This window comes from Capsicum annuum, chromosome 1 (genome assembly GCF_002878395.1).
Source record: "Capsicum annuum cultivar UCD-10X-F1 chromosome 1, UCD10Xv1.1, whole genome shotgun sequence".
Taxonomy (NCBI): Eukaryota; Viridiplantae; Streptophyta; class Magnoliopsida; order Solanales; family Solanaceae; genus Capsicum; species Capsicum annuum.
Window position 1 is genome coordinate 59371348 of NC_061111.1, and position 20340 is coordinate 59391687.

Sequence of the window (20340 nt, forward strand, 5' to 3'; positions counted from 1 at the left end):
TTCCTACCAAAAATAGCACTCCTGATTTAACTAGGATTATACGTAAAAAAAAAACTGGAGAGAAAGAAAACAAAGAAACACGTGCATTCCTAAAGCAACTCTCAACAGAGTCAATTGACCCTGTAACCGTTGATGTCCACTATGAATACTATACTTTTTCGGGGATTTCAGCCAATCATTTTGGATATAACCAGCACTAAACACTTTCTTTAGTCCACATATTTGTTTCCAGTACCAACAAGAATCTGTTGGTGCTTCATATTGCCACCAGTTTTGTGATTTTATGTAGATGTGATTTACCCATTTTACCCACAAGTTGTCAGCTTTATTAGCCACATTCCAGATATGCTTTGCAACTGCTGCATCATTCCATGCTATACAATCAACCACACCTAGTGCACTTTCTTGTTTAGATCAGCAGACTAGATCCCAAGCAATTAAGGGTGGTTTGTTTGTGTGAACCATACCAGTCCAGATAATTCCTACAAATTGTGACTACCTTGTTTTAGCACTTTCCTCGAGAGCAGGAACATTGAAGCCCAGTATGTCTGTATGTGCATGAGGACAGAGTTTACTAAGTGAGTTCTTCCTGCATATGAAAGATTCCTTGAACCCCAGGTCTTGATTCTACACATCATTTTATCCAGTAGCATCTCACAATTCGCTGCTGACAGTTTCCTTGATGATATAGGCACCCCCAGGTATTTAAAAGGTAGTTTACCATGAGTATATCCAGTTAAGTCACATAACTCTGATAACTCTTTTTCATCCATCCTTGCCGAGAAGATATTTGACTTATTTGCATTAGTAGTTAGACCTGATGCCATGGAGAAAGTCTTCAGACCCCTCAACATTAAGAGAATTGATCGAATATCACCTTTGCTGAAAATTAACATGTCATTAGCAAAACAAAGGTGATTCAACTTTAAGCTTTTGCACTTGGTGTGAAATTCAAAATCCTCTTGATTAGCAATCCATCTCATAATCCTAGAGAAATATTCCAAGCATACTACAAAAAGTAGAAGTGATAATGGATCACCTTGTCTCAAACCTCTTTTACCTACTATATTGCCATACACCCCTCCATTTATAGCTATTGAATACACTGGTGTCTTAGCACATGCCATCACCCATCTTATGTATTTACTTGGGAAGTTCAACGCGTGCAACATTTCCTCCACAAAATCCCATTCAACTGAGTCATAAGCCATTTTTAGGTCTATCTTAATGAGGCAACTTTTTGTGGTGTTTTTCCTATTGTATAACCTGACCAAATCCCGACATATCAAAATGTTTTGTACTATATCTCTTCCGTCCACAAACGCACTTGGATTTTCAGAAATTATCTTTGGTAACACTCCTTTTAGTTGACGGCATAGCATTTTAGAGATAATTTTATAGAGAATGTTACAACACGATATAGGTCTATACTCCACAACGGACTCTGCATGTACACATTTAGGTATTAAGGTAATTATTGTAGAGTTTATACCTCTCAGTAGTTCTCCAGTTCTGAAAAACTCCAGCACCCCTGCTATAACATCATCACCCGTTGTGCTCCATGTGTCTTTGTAAAACTGGCTTCCATAGCCATCAGGACCAGGTGCCTTATCACCTCCAATAGCCCAAAGGGCTTGTTTAACTTCTTCTGCAGTGAACTTTTTTATAAGCTCATCTCTTTGTGTATCCATCACCAAGGGTCCAGACCTTACTAGGTTGCTATCAGCATGTGTTCTAGTCCCTGTCTCAGTGCCTAATAACCTTCTATAATACCTTCTATATCCCGTCTCTCAACCCCATCCATGTCTTTTACAAAAAAAAAATTTGTTAGTGTTCCTTCTTGCCTTCAACTGTGTGTGAAAAAATCGAGTGTTTAAGTCCCCCTCCTGTAGCCACTTGACTTTACATTTTTGTTGTAAGAATTTTTCACAAGCTAGCTTCCAATATTTATATTCAATTGTTGCTGCAGCTTCTTTCTTAATCAGTTCACTATTTCTGGGGTCATTTTGTAATTGCATCTGGTACTTCATCAAGATATCTCTAGCTGAATCAGCCTTCTTTTCCACTTCATAGAATCTCTCCTTATTGAGTTTAAGTAGTAACCCTTTCAGCCTGTGTAGTTTACCAACCACCTGAAACATCTTTCTCCCAGTTTTAGGTGCCTGCCAACTAGTAGTAACCATCCTTCAAAAATTTGGTGCTAGCCCCCACATGTTATAGTATTTAAACTGCTTTTTCGGCTTGTAGTTTCCATCATCCCAATGCACTATTACTGAACTATGGTCTGAAAGACCCTCATTCAAAAATTTGCTTCACTCGCTGGGAGATCAGTATGCCACTGATGATTAACTAACACTATCGATTTTACTTACCACCCTTTCCTCCCCTTGTTGTTTATTTGTCCAAGTATAGTAGGACCCTGAAGATTTCAGATCTTGGAGCTGGCATATCTCTACACAATATTTGAAGTCTCTTATTTCTGCAACTGTTACTTTACTACCTACTCTCTCCTCCACGTTCAACACATTGTTGAAATCCCCCATAACAGCCCAAGGTCCCTGTATATTGTTATATATCTCCATAATCTCTTCCTTTCATTACTGTCATTCATTCCATACACCATAGTGATACTCATTTTACGACTTGATCCTCTATGCTCTACTTGACAATGAATCAGTTGATCAGTAATCAAACCAACATTAACATCATAATTGAAGGTTTCCAGATGACCCAAATTCTTCCTCCAGGATGGCATCCATAGTTAGTTACTAGTGACCAATCCTTACTTAGGGTAAGAGCAGCTTTTGTAGCTTTTGCTCTCTTAGCCTTCCTCTCTAAGAGGCCAAACAGACTTATCTTCTTGTTATGCAGAAAAAACTGCATTTCATGTTGTTTATCCACTCTGTTCAGCCCCCTAGAGTTCCAGCATCCAATCCTATCCATCGGGTAGGGGTGAAACCCCACCCCCTTCTTTCCCAGGGTCCGTACATCTTTTGACCTCTCCAGACCTGAGGCTTCTTGTATCATCCTGTATATCCTCCATCAATGTTAGTGTATCAAAAGAATTTCTTGTCTCAGCTTGCGTATTTACCTTCTGCAGCGGACTTAGGCCTTTCGTCCCTTCTATCTCTGTCCATTCAGCCCCGTCACTAGTAGCTTTATGCTGGTTCTGTGGCATCTCCTGTACTATCTTCCCCTTTATATCTTTTTTAGCTTGATCCATTTCTTGTCGTCTACACTCATCTTCATGGTGCCCGAAATTCTTACACTTGTTACATAGTATAGGTCTCCATTCGTATACTACTTGTTGCTCAACTATTCTACCCACTTAATTCTCGAACATAATTACTTTAGGATTTTCTCTATTGATCGGCACTTCTACTAGCACTCTGGCGAAAGTCATCCTTTCCCTATTCGATGTAGCAGAATCTGCCTTGATTGGACTGCCTACTAATCCGGCTATCTAATTCAAAGCATTTAACCCCCAATATTTCACATCTAACCCGATTAATCGCACCCAAATTGGTACTTTATCCATTCCTTCCTTTGAAATATCAATATCTGCTTTCCAAGGTCTAATTACTACTGTTTTTTTGTCAAACATCAACACACCTTCTTCCACAATCTTCTCCCTTTCTTCCATGCTGTTGAATCGCACCAGAAATACCCCTTTGTTTACTAGAGCTACTTTCTCCATTCCCTTATTTTTCCAGATCCTCTTGAAAAAACCTTCCATCACCACCTTGGGTGGGTTAGAGCCCATTACACAACACACCACCGCCGTGGACCAATAGTCAATTTCATCCTGCACATCCTCCATTGTGATTTTCACATTTTTGCTAGAGTTTCATCACACGTAAGGTCCATCCTTACTGAACATTCCTGTGAGCCTACAACACCACTCCATGTAGGTTGCATTCGTTCCTCATTCCCAATGTTTCTTTTAGGAGTACCTGCAGTTTCCTCTGCTTCGGCTGCATCCGCCCAAGATCGCCTACTCGATCCAGCATTTGGACTCAACTCATTCGCTGTCAGTTGACTCATACTCAAACCACCTGACTGCGTAAATGCAATTGGGGCAATTCCCTGTAAGATCTGAACATTCTTCGTCTTATTCGTGTCCGCCGTTTGGGGAACCTCTCTAGTTACCATCCTAGTTTTTGCCAGTACTGTTTGTCCTTGCCCTCTCCCTCCAGTTTTTGCTTTCCGAGCCATGTTCAGCGATTGCCGATTGGAAATCGCATTCTAGAGAAAGAAGATTTCTTGACAGATTTTATCCAGTAAATAAATTATTTTGAGAAAGGAAAACATTACTTAGGCCCTGCTGGTCTAGGAGTGACTCTGGAATAGGACCTTCCAGCTGATTTTGTTTTAGAGCAACATAAGACAATGATTTGGACTTGAACTCTGGAATTTTTCCTCTGAAATTGTTTTCACTCAAGTTTAACAAAGATAATGACGGGAGGGAGAATATCCAGGAAGGTATAGTCTCATTCAAGTAGTTTGATGACAAGCTGAACAATTGTAGGTTTTGCAGTCCACTTACGTTGGAAGGAATTGAACCAATTACGGAATTAGACGAAAAATCCAAGAATTCAAGTTGCGCCCAGCTTCTGTTAAAGGATAAGCACTCAAGTTGGCCATCGAATTAGTTATTTCCAAGTGATAACCTCTTGAGCTTTCCAAATTTCAAGAACTGGGAAATTGGTCCTTCAAGATGGCTATTACGAAGGTTCAAAATCTGTATGCTGGTGAGATTCCATAGAGGTCTAGGAATGGGCCCTGAGAGATTTGAAGAACTCATGTCCAAGTCAAGCAATGAAAGATGGCCAAATGATTAAGGTATCCTACCAGCAGCATTCACACCATAGAGATCTAAATCCATCAGTGATGCATTGCTATTCCATTTGGTCGTGGGAAACCTAACAGTGAGCTGGTGATTGTACAACAAATCAAGAAGTTCTAAGTTGGAAAGGTGGAAAACTCTTTCGGGCAATATCCCAAATAACTCTGTGTGTGAAAGTCCGAGAGTTGTTAAATAAGATGAGAAATTCAGCGGAATGGTGGAAGAGATGTTCACACGGTAAAGGTCAAGCTTTCTTAATTGTGTCAAGTTCATAAGGAGCAATTCAAAATTGTGAGGTTCAAATCTATGCACATAATCACCATGGAAATAAGAACGTATAATTTAGAAAGGTGAGAGATTTCAGATGGGATTAGACCTGTAAAACTTGAATACGACAAATCAAGATGTGTCAACTAGAAAACTGACCAAATTTAGGTGAAATGAAAGACCCAAAAAAATCATTATAAGAAAAATTAAGCCTTTTGAGATTGGAGAGTTGAAAGAGGCTATTGTTGGAATGCAACTTGCCATGAAGTTGGCTACAATGGATATCAAGCTCAATCACTTGTCCTGTCATCTCATCACAATAAACTCCCTCCCATGAGCAACAATCCGTGCTATCGTTCCATGAACGCGTTTTTAGATATGGATTAATCAATTAATCTTTAAAAGAACAATAATCAGAAGCATTAGGATTAATGATAAACATTCGCGTGAACTGTAGAAGAGAAAGAGCTTGATCATTGGGACATAAATGAGGTGAAGAAAAAGCAAGTTGATAGAGAAAGGCATGCAGCAAAAATAATGATAGTTTTCCGTTACCCATTTCTGCACTAAAATGATCCAAACTGTGTACTTAGTAAATCATGAAGTGTTTGCTCTGTGTCTCTATTCAATAATATAATATTGATGAGGTATATATAGCACAAATTAAACAAAGAAAAATCAACTAATTTTTCCTTTGAGTAAACAATTCAAGGAACAGTCAACTTATCTGGTGAATCCAAATGAAAGCTAAAATGTACAAATGAAAGCTATGACGCAAAAATTCATTTACTAGTAACAATACAAATTTGTTTGATACTTCATCAAACAAAGACATACAATGTTAGAGTAATACACCATGAAGAATATTAACTTTAAATAATTAAAATAATATGAGTTTGATTAGTTAGGATAAGAATACTGACTTGTCCATAGTTCATAGACCCTGACTTACAAATCAATAATTCAAAAAATAAAAATAAAAATTAAAATTGAGCAGTTACGAAAATAAGAAAAAAAAAAAAAGTCTTTGTAATTTGGATTTTCATGCCAATTGCCATACTTTTGATGTGTCTCAATTTACTAAGTTTATCGTCATTACGTACTATAACTTTAAAAGTCTGCAGGCAGCTCCTACTCTACTTTTGTTACTTGTATGGTCATTTTAATTCGTTATGCCCTTTGTCACAAATCATGACATGATTCTCATCCTTTTTCTTTTTTCTTGATTGGAGTAGTTTCGTTTCACTTTATATAATTAAACAAATTACTCTATGTTCAATCGGGCCTTAATCAGTAAAACAGTTTGAATATCATTCTTTAGATTTTTTCGTTAAAAAGTCATCTCAAGCTAAATTAGATTGTTAAGCGTTAAGCTTTATTAGTTGTACGAATCAGCTAATATTTGTCCTCCTAATTTACCCGTGAAAGGACACATAATTTTGAGTTAATAAGAAAATATTATTTGACTCAAAATTATTTATCCTTTCTAATATCTGTATCTATTAAGTATATCTATCCCAATCAACTACTACATCTTATTTGTAGGTCTATCTTATGAAAGTGATAAGGATCTACTAGCCATTCTAAAAAGAAATGCATATCAAAATATTATACATCTGTTGCCAAGTACTACTTTTATTCGACAACAACTTAATATGTATAGGACCTTGGAATTAAGGAGGCTATGATTTCTTAGACGCAGAAAATTCTAGACGTGATATATATAATATTTCATATCCAGATGTACATTAAATGTTGCTGAAATATTTAGAACACGAAAGTTAGAGAAATTGTATAACCAAAGTCATTCGAACATTTGTTTTATTGCCTTCAAGAACTTAATGTTTTTTCTTTAATTTTAGTTAGTTACTCAAATATATTATTTAGTGGAATAGGAGATATATTCAAATGTTTATAAAAATAGTATTCTAATAATATTGGGTAGTGCGTGTCAAGAAACTAATCTATAATGTATAATTTATAATGTCGTTTGAACTTTTTATCCTTCATTAAAAGTCTACACAAAATCGCCTTTTCATTATTTTTCTTAATATTTAAAAGTTGAAATTTAATTAAATATATTTATGGTAAAAACTTTTCCTTATCCTAGTCATCAAAATTGATGGTAACAAGTATTCTTTTCATTAGTATAAGAATTCTAAATCAATTAAATTTGATTTTAAGAAAATTTAAAAAGTCTATAAACATACATCTACATCTACAATATATTAAGTCAATTGACCACTTGAAATTTCTGGCGGTAAAATATATATGTGCTTACAATATATTAAATCAATTAACCACTTGAGATTTCTGGTGATAAAATATATATGTGATTACAATAAAATATATGTTTTGAACTTTTTACACTTTATTAAAAACCTTCGTAATAGATAAAATCGTCTAATTTTAAATAATCAAAAGTTACATGTCCAAAACATGTGCGACTAAACTAGTTATACTATAAGTGGAAATTTTTTTAGGTAAAAGTTAAATTATTACCATTTTACGCCACATTTGATTAAATAATATTATTAAATAAAATGATATATTATAGCTCATACAATAACATGATCAAATAAATGAATAATGACCCACGTATATAACATTTATTTGTGGCTTTTCAGGTTCATACACAGTGGCACAGTCAAGATTTTTATTAAGGGGTTCAGAAGTTAACGTACGAACTAATCGAAGGTGATTCAACATCTACTATATATACATAAAAAATAATCTTAACTATATATAAATAGTATAATTTTTCACTGAAGGAGGTTTGGATGAACCACTAGCCCAAGGATAGCTTTGCCGCTGTTCATGCGCATTGCATATGAAAAGATGTTAAGTAATAGTTGAAATGATAAGTTATTTGGGCGGAATCAATACTCCCTTCATTCCTTTTTATTTTCTCTCTTTTCCTTTTTAAAATTAAATAATAAAGACTTTGACCAATATTTTAAGAAGTATTTCTTAATCAAATTGAAAAATAAAAATTATAATTTATAGTACATTTTATGTAGTTTTTGAATATCTACATTTTAATTAAAAATAAATTAATCTAATCTAATTTTCATTGAAACTTAGTTAAATTGACTCACGAAAAATGAGCAGAGCAAATAAAATTGAATAGAGGGAGTAATAAATATGGACGATTAAGAGTCAACATTTTAACTCATTGAATGATAAGAAACTGATTGCAAACGGATGTATCGAAGCAAAAGTGAGATCAACATAATTTTTTTTTTTTTTTGTAGATTATTAATCAATTTTTATTTTTTCTATATTTATTTCATATCTATATATATAATAAAGGATAATAGTCTAGCATGAGGTTATGCCAAGTGATATCTTGAGAACTAGCATATTACAACAAAAATCTATTTGGTATATTTTTAATTAATTCATACTTACTTCATACTAGTATCCGTTCTCGCGTGATGCATGAAAAATGTCAGGAGAAAATTGAAGAAAAGATGTCTTTTGAGTCTTGAATGAAGGATTGCTGACATTGACCAACTTAAAGGGTCAAATATCATTAGGAAACTTGATTAGGTTAATTATGGACTTGATTAATATTTTTAAAACTTTCTAATCTTTTCAAAAATACAAATCAACCCACACCCCTTTCAATCGAAATCAATCGTCTCTCTCCTCTGTCTCTCGACAGTTTCTCTCAACTCTCTCCCAACCAACAGTTTTACAAAATTCTTCCTTCAATCCCCGACGACTTCAACTTCCGGCTATAAATAGTCGGGCGAGTTCCCTTTCGAATTTCAACCGTCAATAGACGTGAAGACTTCTCCGGCAACAACAACTTCGAATTCTTCGTCGTCCCATTTTTTTTTCACAGGTAAAAAATTATGGAGAAACAGAGGAACTTGAGCCAACTACTCTTCTAGTATTGGTTAATAATTTCAATATTTCTAGCTTAAATTTGAAATATGGAATGAATAAAACTCTAATTTCTGGCATTTCTTCTTCTTGTTGTCGAACTGTCAATTCAAATTTATTGGTGATTTTTTTTTCACAGTTGATGTTCTTAGTGCTTGTGTGATGTGTTGGTGTTGCTGGGTTGATTTGTTGTTTGTCTTGGTAAAAATGGTATTGTAACAGATGAAAACATCTGATGCAACAGATGAAAATGTGATAGAACTATGAAAATTTAATGCAACAGATGAACAATCTAACAGATCATTCAACTGTTGCGATAGATGACTCTTCTGTTTAGAAGAAATCTAAACAATATTGATTCAAAAGATAACTCATTTTGTAATAGATGAGTGATCTATTTTATTATTTCCAATAGATTACTCATTCATTGCAATAGGTTGGTTATATGTTACAGTAGATAACCTTCCTGGTGCAGCAGATGAGTGATCTATTTTTACTATTTCCAACGGATTACTCATCCGTTGTAACAGGTTGATTATATGTTGCAACAGATAAACTATCTGGTGCAACAGATCAATGATCTATTTTTATGGTTTCCAACAGTTTACTCATCCGTTGCAATGATTGGTTATATGTTGCATCAGATAAAATACCTGGTGCAACAGATTAGTGATCTATTTTTATAGTTTTCAATAGATTACTCATCCGTTGCAACAGGTTGGTTGGTTATATGTTGCAACAGATAAACTACCTGATGCAATAGATTTGTGATCTATTTTATGGTTTTCAGTGGATTACTCATCCATTGCAACAGGTTGGTTATATATTGCAACAGATAAACTACCTGGTGAAATAGACTAGTGATCTATTTTTACTATTTCTAACATATTACTCATCCTTACAACAGGTTGGTTATATATTGCAACAGATAACCTTCCTGCTGCAATAGATGATTAATCTGTTTTTACTATTCCCAATGGATTACTCATCCGTTGCAACAGGTTGGTTATATGTTACAATAGATAAACTACCTAGTGCAACAAATTAGTGATTTATTTTTATGGTTTCCAATGATTTATTCATCCACCGTAATGGTTGGTTATATGTTGCATCAGATAAAATACCTGGTGTAATAGATTAGTAATCTGTTTTATTATTTTCAATGGTTTACTTATCCATTGCAACAGTTCGGTTATATGTTGCAACATATAACATACCTGATGCAATAGATGTGTGGTCTGTTAGAACTGTTATTTTACCGTTGTGCATGTTAGATTTACTTTTATCCCTTTTTAACGATGCATTAATCAATTATAATCTATTTTATGTTTCTCTTAATTTAAGATAATATGGCTCCAAAAAGAAAAGAAATCGAATCAAGTCTAAGTAAAGGAACAAGTGTAGCAGCTCGACTACATCCACCACTTTATAAGCTTACTTTACAAACGTTATCTCAGTTAGGAGCAGAAGATAATGAATACAGGGAGGAGGAACATTTCAAAAAAAAATGATCCAAATGCTAATAGCCCTTCTGCCAAATATTTGGTCAAAACTTTCAGCATTGGTCGTTATCCTATGAAAATGCAGTGCGATAGTGCCACAGATTTAACGGGTGATTTTATGGTTAAGTCATCCATGAAACAAAATTTTGACGCCTTTAGAAAAATACTTCGAGAATAAAAATTGGATGCTTATTTTAGGGAAAGCTGCTTTAGGAAATGTCTTGATTTGCTGGAGGACAACAATGCTTGTTTCCAGATGAAAATCGTATACGATCTTCTCAAACGAAGGTTATGTATGAAAACAAAGATAAAATGGATGAGGTGTGGATAAATTACTGTGGCATGCTTATTTTTTTTTTGGTTGGAAGGAGTTTGTCATAGTTACTGGACTAAAATGTTATCCTCCTTCTCTTTCTCAAGTTATACCTACTCTGACCTAAGAAAAAAGTACCCCGCACACCCAAAAAAGGCAAAGGTAAGTCGAGTGATCGTGATAACCTGGTGTCCATTGTTGGTCCAAGCTTTAAAAAAAATTGATAGAAGCATTGAAAGGTAAAGGACTCTCAAAAAAGTACAAACAATCATTGTGCTTGGTTTGGTTTGTACATAATATTCTTTGCGCGAGAGACATTAACAACAATATAAACCTAGGTTTAATAAAACTCTCAGAGGATCTTGAGGTATTTAACAGCTATCCTTGGGGTTGTGAAAGCTTCAAAATGACTATCAAATATTTGTTGACTCCATTAACGCCAAAGACAGTCAACTTATATAGCTTTCCATGGGCCTTCATGGTAAATATTTCTTTTATCATGATATGATTCATTCTTTTATTTAATAATGCTTTTGATTTATTGGTGTTATATTATAGGCTTGGGCATTTGAAGCCATTCCTTATTTGAGACAACAAGTGAACTACCAGGCAGAAGTTTTCTGTCCAAGAATCTTAAGATGGTTGTCAGCCAAAACTGATAAAAATGTAAAATTTCTTGATCTATTTAATCCCTCGAAGGAAGAAATAAGTCTAATTCTAATCAAGTTTTTATTTTAATTAATGATTATTTTAAATGATTTCATCATCATTCTAATATATGTACTAATTTATTTTAGATTGTCCATCCATGGCTTATTCCGACCAGCCGAGAGTTAAAGATGCCATTTTTTCTTAATTTACGATTTGTACAAACTTTATCGGACCCTAAGGTTGTTGATGGGATAAAAATAAAATTGTTTGGAGAAACAACCATCACAAGAAAAATAATTTTGGAGGGTGAGCTTGTTGTTGTTGATGATAGTAGTGGTAGTGGTAGTGGTGTTGTTGTTGGGGCTAATGATGCTCCTCTTACAGTTTTTAAAACAACAAGCCATTATGATTATGATCATACTGGTTATACAAATATTTCTCCAGCTTTTGCCACATCTAGTGAATGTTTTGCATGTAAATTTCAAGACTGTAAGGCGAAACATGATGGAGTGATTAATGCTATTAATGTACTAACTATTTCTTTAAAGAAAATGACATCTAAGAGGGGTGTTATTCCATCAAAGAGGATTTTATATCCATACACTCCACTAGAGATCAAGGTGGCTAAGAGGAGAAGGAAAAATATTTCCAAGGCATCATCAAGCATTAAAAAAGCAAATTTGCAATGCCTCTTTCTTTGTCTTGCACTGTTGTTTAGTGTGAAGGGCCACAGGAGAGCAACATGAGCTAAAGAAGGTGAATGTACATCATTTGTTCCAACAAACAAACAGGCATATATCTATTTCAATAGATGATATATCTGCTAAAAATTATCAAACAGATATATACATCTGTTGCAACTGTTGTCAAACCTGTTGCATCAGATGCGTTATCTGTTGCAATAGATGAGTCTTATGTTGTAACAAATGGGTCATCTATTTGAAATTATTGTATTGTTCTGATTTACCTTTTCAAATTTATCCCAACAGATGATCCATCTGTTGCATGATCTATCTGTTGCAACATAAGACTCATCTATTAGAATAGATGGATAATCTATTGTATATCTGTAATTAGCATTGACAATTTTGGCTTTCTATGTGGATGTCACAGTAGAATCTAATGCTGAAGAGCATAATATCCCAGTTGATAATTCATCACTGCTTCTAAAGAAGAAGAAAAAGTGGAGCCTCTCAGTTCGAGAGAATAGAAGGATTACCCGTTTGAAGGGTTCAACATCTCGGACGAAGCTCCAAAAAAACTAACACAGTTGATCAATGACTATTCAGAATGGATTGCCGATGGGCTGTTAAAGTATCATGCCGACAGGTACATAAATTAATTTTGTAGATATTGGTTTATATAGTTCTTGTTTTAAGAACATGACATTAATACATATAAATCATCATGTAGAAAAAAATGACGAACACTACAAAGTGAACGAATTGATTCTTGATTTTGATATGTTCGACTTTATTGTTGCACATCCTGAAATGAAGAATTGGTTATATATGATGTCACAACCCCAAACTTGCTGGAATGATGAGATTTAGATGCCATACATATTACTATTAATTAATATTTTATTTAGTTGCATCTGCGTATTAATTTTTTCATCACATAATTCAAAATATTTGATAATATGTGCAGCACATCGATGTTATTTTTTACTACCTTCAAAATATGGCCAAGTTGCAAATAAAAGAACAATACAGATATACGACAGAAAATTATTTGTAAAAAGTTTACATCAATAATGCCTACGATAAGTATTGTCAACAATAGTCGAAAGTTTCCCGAAAAGAGGAATGCTTAATCAACATCATCAAAGGTTTTAGCATTCCAACTGGCTTACCTTGGAATTTGGTCGATGAAGTGTACATCCCAATCAATTATGGTGATGAATTCCATTGGGTGTTGGCTGTCGTCATTCTAAAAGAGAGGCACATCCGAGTTTATAAATTGATGTCGCGAAGGAGACATTCTGAATCATCATCTAAGATACAAAAACTGGCCAAAATATTTTCTACTTACATTGATATGTGTGGCTTTTTGGACCAAAAGGTTTGTACTAATTGGTCGATGATTGAAGCATACCGGAATAAAATGGATAATCCATTTGATGTACAATATGTTGAAGGAATTTCTCAACAAACCATTGGTAGCCTGTAAGTTTAAGTGTCGTGTTTTAGTTTTATTTTACAAATCTCACAATGCTTGGATAAACTGCAAGATATGGATTATCTATTTTTTTTAAAACACAGGGATTGTGATCTTTTTGTTGTTTCCTACACCGAGTATTTGAGCGATGAATTACAAGTACCAAATGATGGACTTGATGCCGGATTACTCCTCACAAGATATACTGCTTTTTTATGAAAATACGGAGAAGCAAAAGCTCAGAAGCCGTACACAAGCGACATTAAAGATCCATGATGACCAAAGCCGAATTCCATAACACCGGATGAAGAACAACTTGTTCATATTAAGTAGATCTTTATAGATTGAGTCCGTCAATGTAATAACCTATCCTCCTTGGTTTAAATTGTTGATTTATTTGTAGAGTTGATCATTTGTACCCATAATGATTTTTTACATTTCATTTATTTATTGAGTTATTTCATGTAATTTTAGAAGGATTCAATTTATTTTATACTATTTATGAATATAATATTATCCTTAGTTTTTAACATGTTAATGGAAATGAAATACTAGATTCAAATATTGCAACAGATAATACATCTGCTACAACATACGGCATATCTTATCAAATAGATTTAGACATATGTAACAACATGTAGGTTATCTGCTGGAAATTATATAACAGGTTTTCTTACTTTTTTGATTTGGTCCAATAAATTACTTATCAGTTGCAACAAATAGATTATATATTACAACAGGTTGTATATCTATAGCGACAACCAGACTAGGAACATCTGCATAATGCAACAGATGAGCAACCTATTCCAGCAGATAATTAATCTGTTACAATAGATACTATATCTATTGCAACAGATATACAATCTGTTGCATTATAAAAATTCAACTTTCTCTAAACATAAAAAAAATTATTGCCACTACATGTAATGTGAAGTGGCTTGAAATAAAAAAATTATTTTTGTGTTCGTCTCTGTCTTTGTATATATTCTTCTTTATACACGGGCTCCAACCATTTACTTAGGTTATCTGCTGGAAATTATATAACAGGTATTTCTGCTTTCTTGATTTGTTCCAACAGATTACCTATCAGTTGTAACAGATATATTATATGTCGCAACAGATTGTATATCTATTGCAACAGACAGACTGGATAACATCTGCATAATGCAACAGATGACCAACCTATTCCAATAGATAATCAATCTCTCACAAAAGGTATTATACTTGTCATAACAGATATAAAATCTGTTGCATTATAAAAATTCAACTTTTCCCATACATAAAAATCATTTCCATTATATTTAAAGTGAAGTGGCTTGAAATAAAAATTGTTATAGTGTTCATTTGTCTTTGTACAAATTTCTCTTTATACACGGGCTCCAACCATTTAGTTAGTACCTATAAGCCCAAAACTTTTGCATCTTTCCCATAACGGCATTGCACATACCGATTATTTCTGTGCCGGTCATCAATCACTCAATGTATGTAAGCGAGTACGGCTCACACACTGCACCGATTCTATTTTTTTAAGCTGGATGTTCTTATTTTGACCTTCAAAAACCCATAATTCCTTCATCAAGACTTTTGCCGGCAAATGATCTACAACTTACTTTGCGTCAACAAATTGGGGAACAACTTCAAGAGTGGCTTTACATGGGTTAAAAATATGTACTCATTGAAGACAGGTAAGTTGCAGTCATAAATATTAATATTTCCCTCATAGAGTAGTATCTCAACAGTGAGAAAATGTTTAACTTCCAGGTTCATGACTGCAAGGATTCTCTTTGCCTTGGTCCAACTCTTGCCATGTGGATATGGCCTCTTCCCTCTAACATATTTAACCATGTCTTCATCCCATTCGAACGTAGAAAATAACTTATTAAATCTCTGGACATTAGGACCAACCTGCCTACGGAGATCATCGTACCTATCCTTAAAATAGTTGTAGAAATTGAGGTCCATTATCCTATCGGTAGCATTATAAGCATCCGGGTATGCTAATTGCCTGCCCCTCATCAGGCAGGGAATTTGATCAACATATTGTGGTATAATAAGAAATTTTTTAAATAGGTTAGTAATTGTAAAGAATAAAAACACAGTGAAAATATTCTGTCGCAGTGGGTTCTCTGAATCAGTTCACAGATTACCCAGCTAACTCAACTTATGCAACAGATGTGTATTATGTTGCAATAGAATACCCAACTGTTGCAACAGATTACACATCTGTTGCGTAGACTCTTCTTCATGGAGTAGATTGGTAGACTAGGTTAGCAAAAGTAAACTTACATTGTCCATGTACCACACACGTATATTTATCATACTCCTAAAGTCTTGGCGTCAAATGAATGCATGATGTATTCTTTTAGAGGTTTTGTCTCATCGTTCATGATCTCTTCAAGTTTTTTTTCTCTTCATCATCAAGTGTTGTGTATATGTCCACCTTCTTCAGCGGCCCCTGAACTTGAACAACTCTTGGAGCGGGAGAAGTTGTAATTTTTTGCTGTTTTTAGAATGGAAAGTATTTGTCTAATGTTTCTTGTCTTCCTCCTAACCGCCACTGTAGGAGTATATGAATCTCTCACCTTCTTGGATGGTATGATACCCCTTTTGGATTTTAACTTCTCGAAATATTCAGTAACAGCCTCTAGTTTTTCGAGGATTTTATCCTCTCTGTCCTTTCATACTTTGCATTTGTAATGAGAATATCAGGGTGAAGAGGGGTGAGAAGGACCACTGTAAGGGTGGGAGGGGCTGGTGTAGGGGTGAGAGGAAATTCTGCAAGGGGTGTTTTCAAACTTATTTATTTTTTTCTGAGCACCAACATTCTCATAATCATGACTTGCAGTAGCTGCAGCATCAGGATGGCTGCCACCATCAACAACAACTCTACCAGCAACACCCCAGAAAAAGCACCCGAATCTGCTGCAGTAGGTTGGTCGTGAGGAGCTTCAACATTAGGATGACCTTGCCTAACTGCTTTTTTTTTTTGTAGATTTTGTTCCAGCCAATTTCTTATTTACTAACTCCACCATTGAGTTTTCTTTTGTATCAACAAGACCTATAGTAAGAAAAGAAGTTATCCCCAACTCATCAATAGTAGGCATAATCTAAGGAGGCACAACCTATAAAAAAAATAGGAGGCATTTAAATTATATAATAATAATTTGCAGTCAGTTGGGTTACATGTTAAAATAGCTAACTTATGCAACAAATAATCTAGCTGCCGCAATAACTGATCTGTATGTCGCAATAGATTGATAGTATGTTGCATTAGATTACCCATCTATTGAATAATTTACAGTAGATGGGTAATCTGTTGAGTCGGGTTCAGAGAACTAGAGCAACAGATGTTAATTTATTGCAAAATATGGATAATCTATCACAACAAATCACCCATCTATTGCACCAGTTTTAGTTGATGGGTAATCTGTTGCAACAGATAACCCATTTGTTGCAACAGATGGCATATCAATTTCAATATCTTTCTTTGAGAAAAATTATTTTAGTTAAAAGAAGACATACTGTATCATCTATAGGGTTGAAGAGATCAGCAACCTCCTTAATATTTTTACTGCCATTTGCAGCCAACCACCTATAAATCCTTGGATGAAAAACCTTATCCAGGTAAACCTTGAACTACTTTCAGAGGGAAGGAATGGCTTCATATGGCCAAGCCTAAAAAATATAAATAGGTAGCAAGAAAAAAAAGTCATAATAACTATATTCAATATAAATTAATGGATGAGTAAAAATAGTGATCAATTTTACCATGAAAGCCCAAGGAAAGCCGATAATGTGGTCGTCTTTGGGGATAGCTTTGTCAGTAAATTATCTACAGTCAAGTAGTAGTTGTCATATCCCAGCGATAATTGTTAAATTTGTCAAAATCATCTGCAAGCACATACAAATAATCTTCTATGACTTTCCTAACATCTCTTGCCAATAAAACGGAATGGACAAATCAAACTAAGCATAATTTCTCCCTGTAGTGCTTTGGCATGTTTTTATCCTCGAGATCTTCCATTAAATCATCCACTTTGTTGCTACTACGTCCAATAATGCCCAAAAACCCATCCTTTTTTCCCTTGCTTATCTTGGACCCTTTGTGGGGTGTTTCCTTGATGAGCGGTTCTTCTGGACGATCACATCTTAATCCTGTCACTATGGCAAACTATTTCAATCCAAAATAAACCGACAGGCCAAAGTATTTGATCTAGATTTCATCCATTATTTTCTTGCCCTCCTTTAAAACTTTATCACCCCCTATGTACTTGATCCTACACTTGAGAAGACCATATATCATGCTCATTGGGAAACGGAGAGTGCGGTCCGTAGGCAGCTTCATAAAGTATGCAAAGAAGCTCTTGTTAAAAAGTCCATCTATGTTTTCATTCTTCATAATACTCCTAAATTCTTCAAAATGTTTCTCCAACTAACATTTTAGTACAAGATCACTAATTAATTTGTCAGGGTTATCCATCGGCATCGCAACTCAAAACATGTCAATGCTAATGGTTTGACAGGACAATGCTGGGATTTCGATATTAATTCACACCCCATTGATGAGAAGGAGTTATCACTTTTCTCAGCTTCATTTTGCCCTGACTAAGATTGTTCAAGAAGCTCCTCCAAATCTATCGGTACTCTATCCTTTTTTCTTGGGTGGTCAGAAGTTGATTCACTTTCAGTTTCTTTTCTTTTAGGAGACATCTTTTAACTATAAATAATAGAAAAATAAAAAATACATTGCATTTGATGTGTGGATAATTTTTTTAAAAAAAGGTAAGACAAATTTCAATAAATCATTCTACGCCACATTACAAAAAAATTCTCCAACGGATAACCCATCAGTTAGAACAGATGGGGAATCTATTTGAAGATCTATTTAATATCTCCTAATAAATCTTCCACCTGTTGCAATAGGTGGACCACCAACACCACAACCAATGCCACCAAGACCACCACCAATACCAACACCAAGACCATCGACACCACCACTAAGAAGATAAATACCGACACCACCAACAACATCCACCACCAACACCACAAAAACCATCCAACAATACCACAAAAGTTAATAAAACATTGAGATAAAAACTAGGGTTTTCTCGGATGCTTCCTACTTTTTTAGCATCAAAACACATAATTGTTAACCCCTTTTCAAAGATAATACAACTAAAAGTCTTCTTTTTCATTATTAATTAAAAAGAACTAATTTTTAGAATAAAGAAAAATGTACAACTCTTCTCAAACTCTGTTACCTGGAAAGGCAGAGAAAATGATGGATACAAGCGAGAATGAAGTGAAAAATAACAACTATGTGGTCGGAAATGGGAAGAAAATTGATCTATTTTGAAGTGTTGAGTAATATGTTGAGTAGTTATTATATGTATTATTGATATATATATATATATATATATATATATAAGAGCGAGAAATTGAGATTTGAAATGAGGAAAAGTTTTTCCCGTAAATGGATGATTTGTAATTTTGGAAAAGAATGACAAGTTTTGAAATTATTAATTTGGTCCGAATTGATCTTAATTAATTTTTAAAATTTCAAAAGACATAGTTTTTAAAATATTAAGTAAATGAGAACTCATTTCAACTCAGAGTGATCGATCAACGACTTGTGTCGGGATAAATAAAATACCAACACCATGCAATTTCAACGACTCAATTGAAGTTGTAGTTGACCCTATAAGCTCATTTATATCTAGTTCCACCTAAATCAATTTAGGTACTATTAATTTTAACATTAATTTAATGAGAACTCATTTTAACTCAGTGTGATCAATCGACGACTTAGGTCGGGATGAACGCAATACCAACACCATGTAATTGCAATGACTTAATTGAAGTTATTGTTGACCCTATGAACTCATTCATCTATAGTTCCACCTAAATCAATTTAGGTTATACTAATCTTAACATTAAGTTAATGAGAACTCATTTCAACTTAGAGAGATCGATCGACGAATCGGGTCGGGATGAATGCAATACCAACACCATCCAATTGCAATGACTCAATTGAAGTTGTAGTTGACCCTATGAACTCATTATCCCTAGTTCCACATAAATCAATTTAGGTACAATATTAACATTAAGTTAATGAGAACTCATTTCAACTCAGAGTGATCGATCAATGACTCAGGTCGGGATGAATGCAATATCTACACCATGCAATTCTAATGACTCAATTAAAGTTGTTGTTGACCCTATAAACTCATTCATCCCTAGTTCCACCTAAATCAATTTAGGTACTATTAATCTTAAAATTAAGTTAATGAGAACTCATTTCAACTCAGAGTGATTGATCGATGACTTGGGTCGGGATGAACACAATACCAACACCATGCAATTGCAAGGACTCAATTGAAGTTATTGTTGACCCTATGAACTCATTCATCCCTAGTTCCACCTAAATCAATTAAGGTTCTATCTTAAAATTAAGATAATAAGAACTCATTCATCCCTAGTTCCACCTAAATCAATTTAGGTACTAGCTTAACAGTAAGTTAATGAGAATCTTTTCAACTCAGAGTGATCGATCGACGACTCAGGTCGAGATGAACGCAATACCAACACCATACAATTGTAAATACTAAATTAAAGTTGTAGTTGACCCTATGAACTCATTCATTCATCCCTAGTTCCACCTAAATCAATTGCAATAAAATTTGTTGGAACAAACGACTGAGCTATTGGAA

General features: G+C 34.4%; 1 pseudogene; it reads right to left on the reverse strand.

Annotated features, from left to right (window-relative positions):
- LOC107849338 overlaps nt 1–5672 on the reverse strand; it is a 33076-nt pseudogene extending 27404 nt beyond the window's left edge.
- Nucleotides 5673–20340: the final 14668 nt, after the last annotated feature.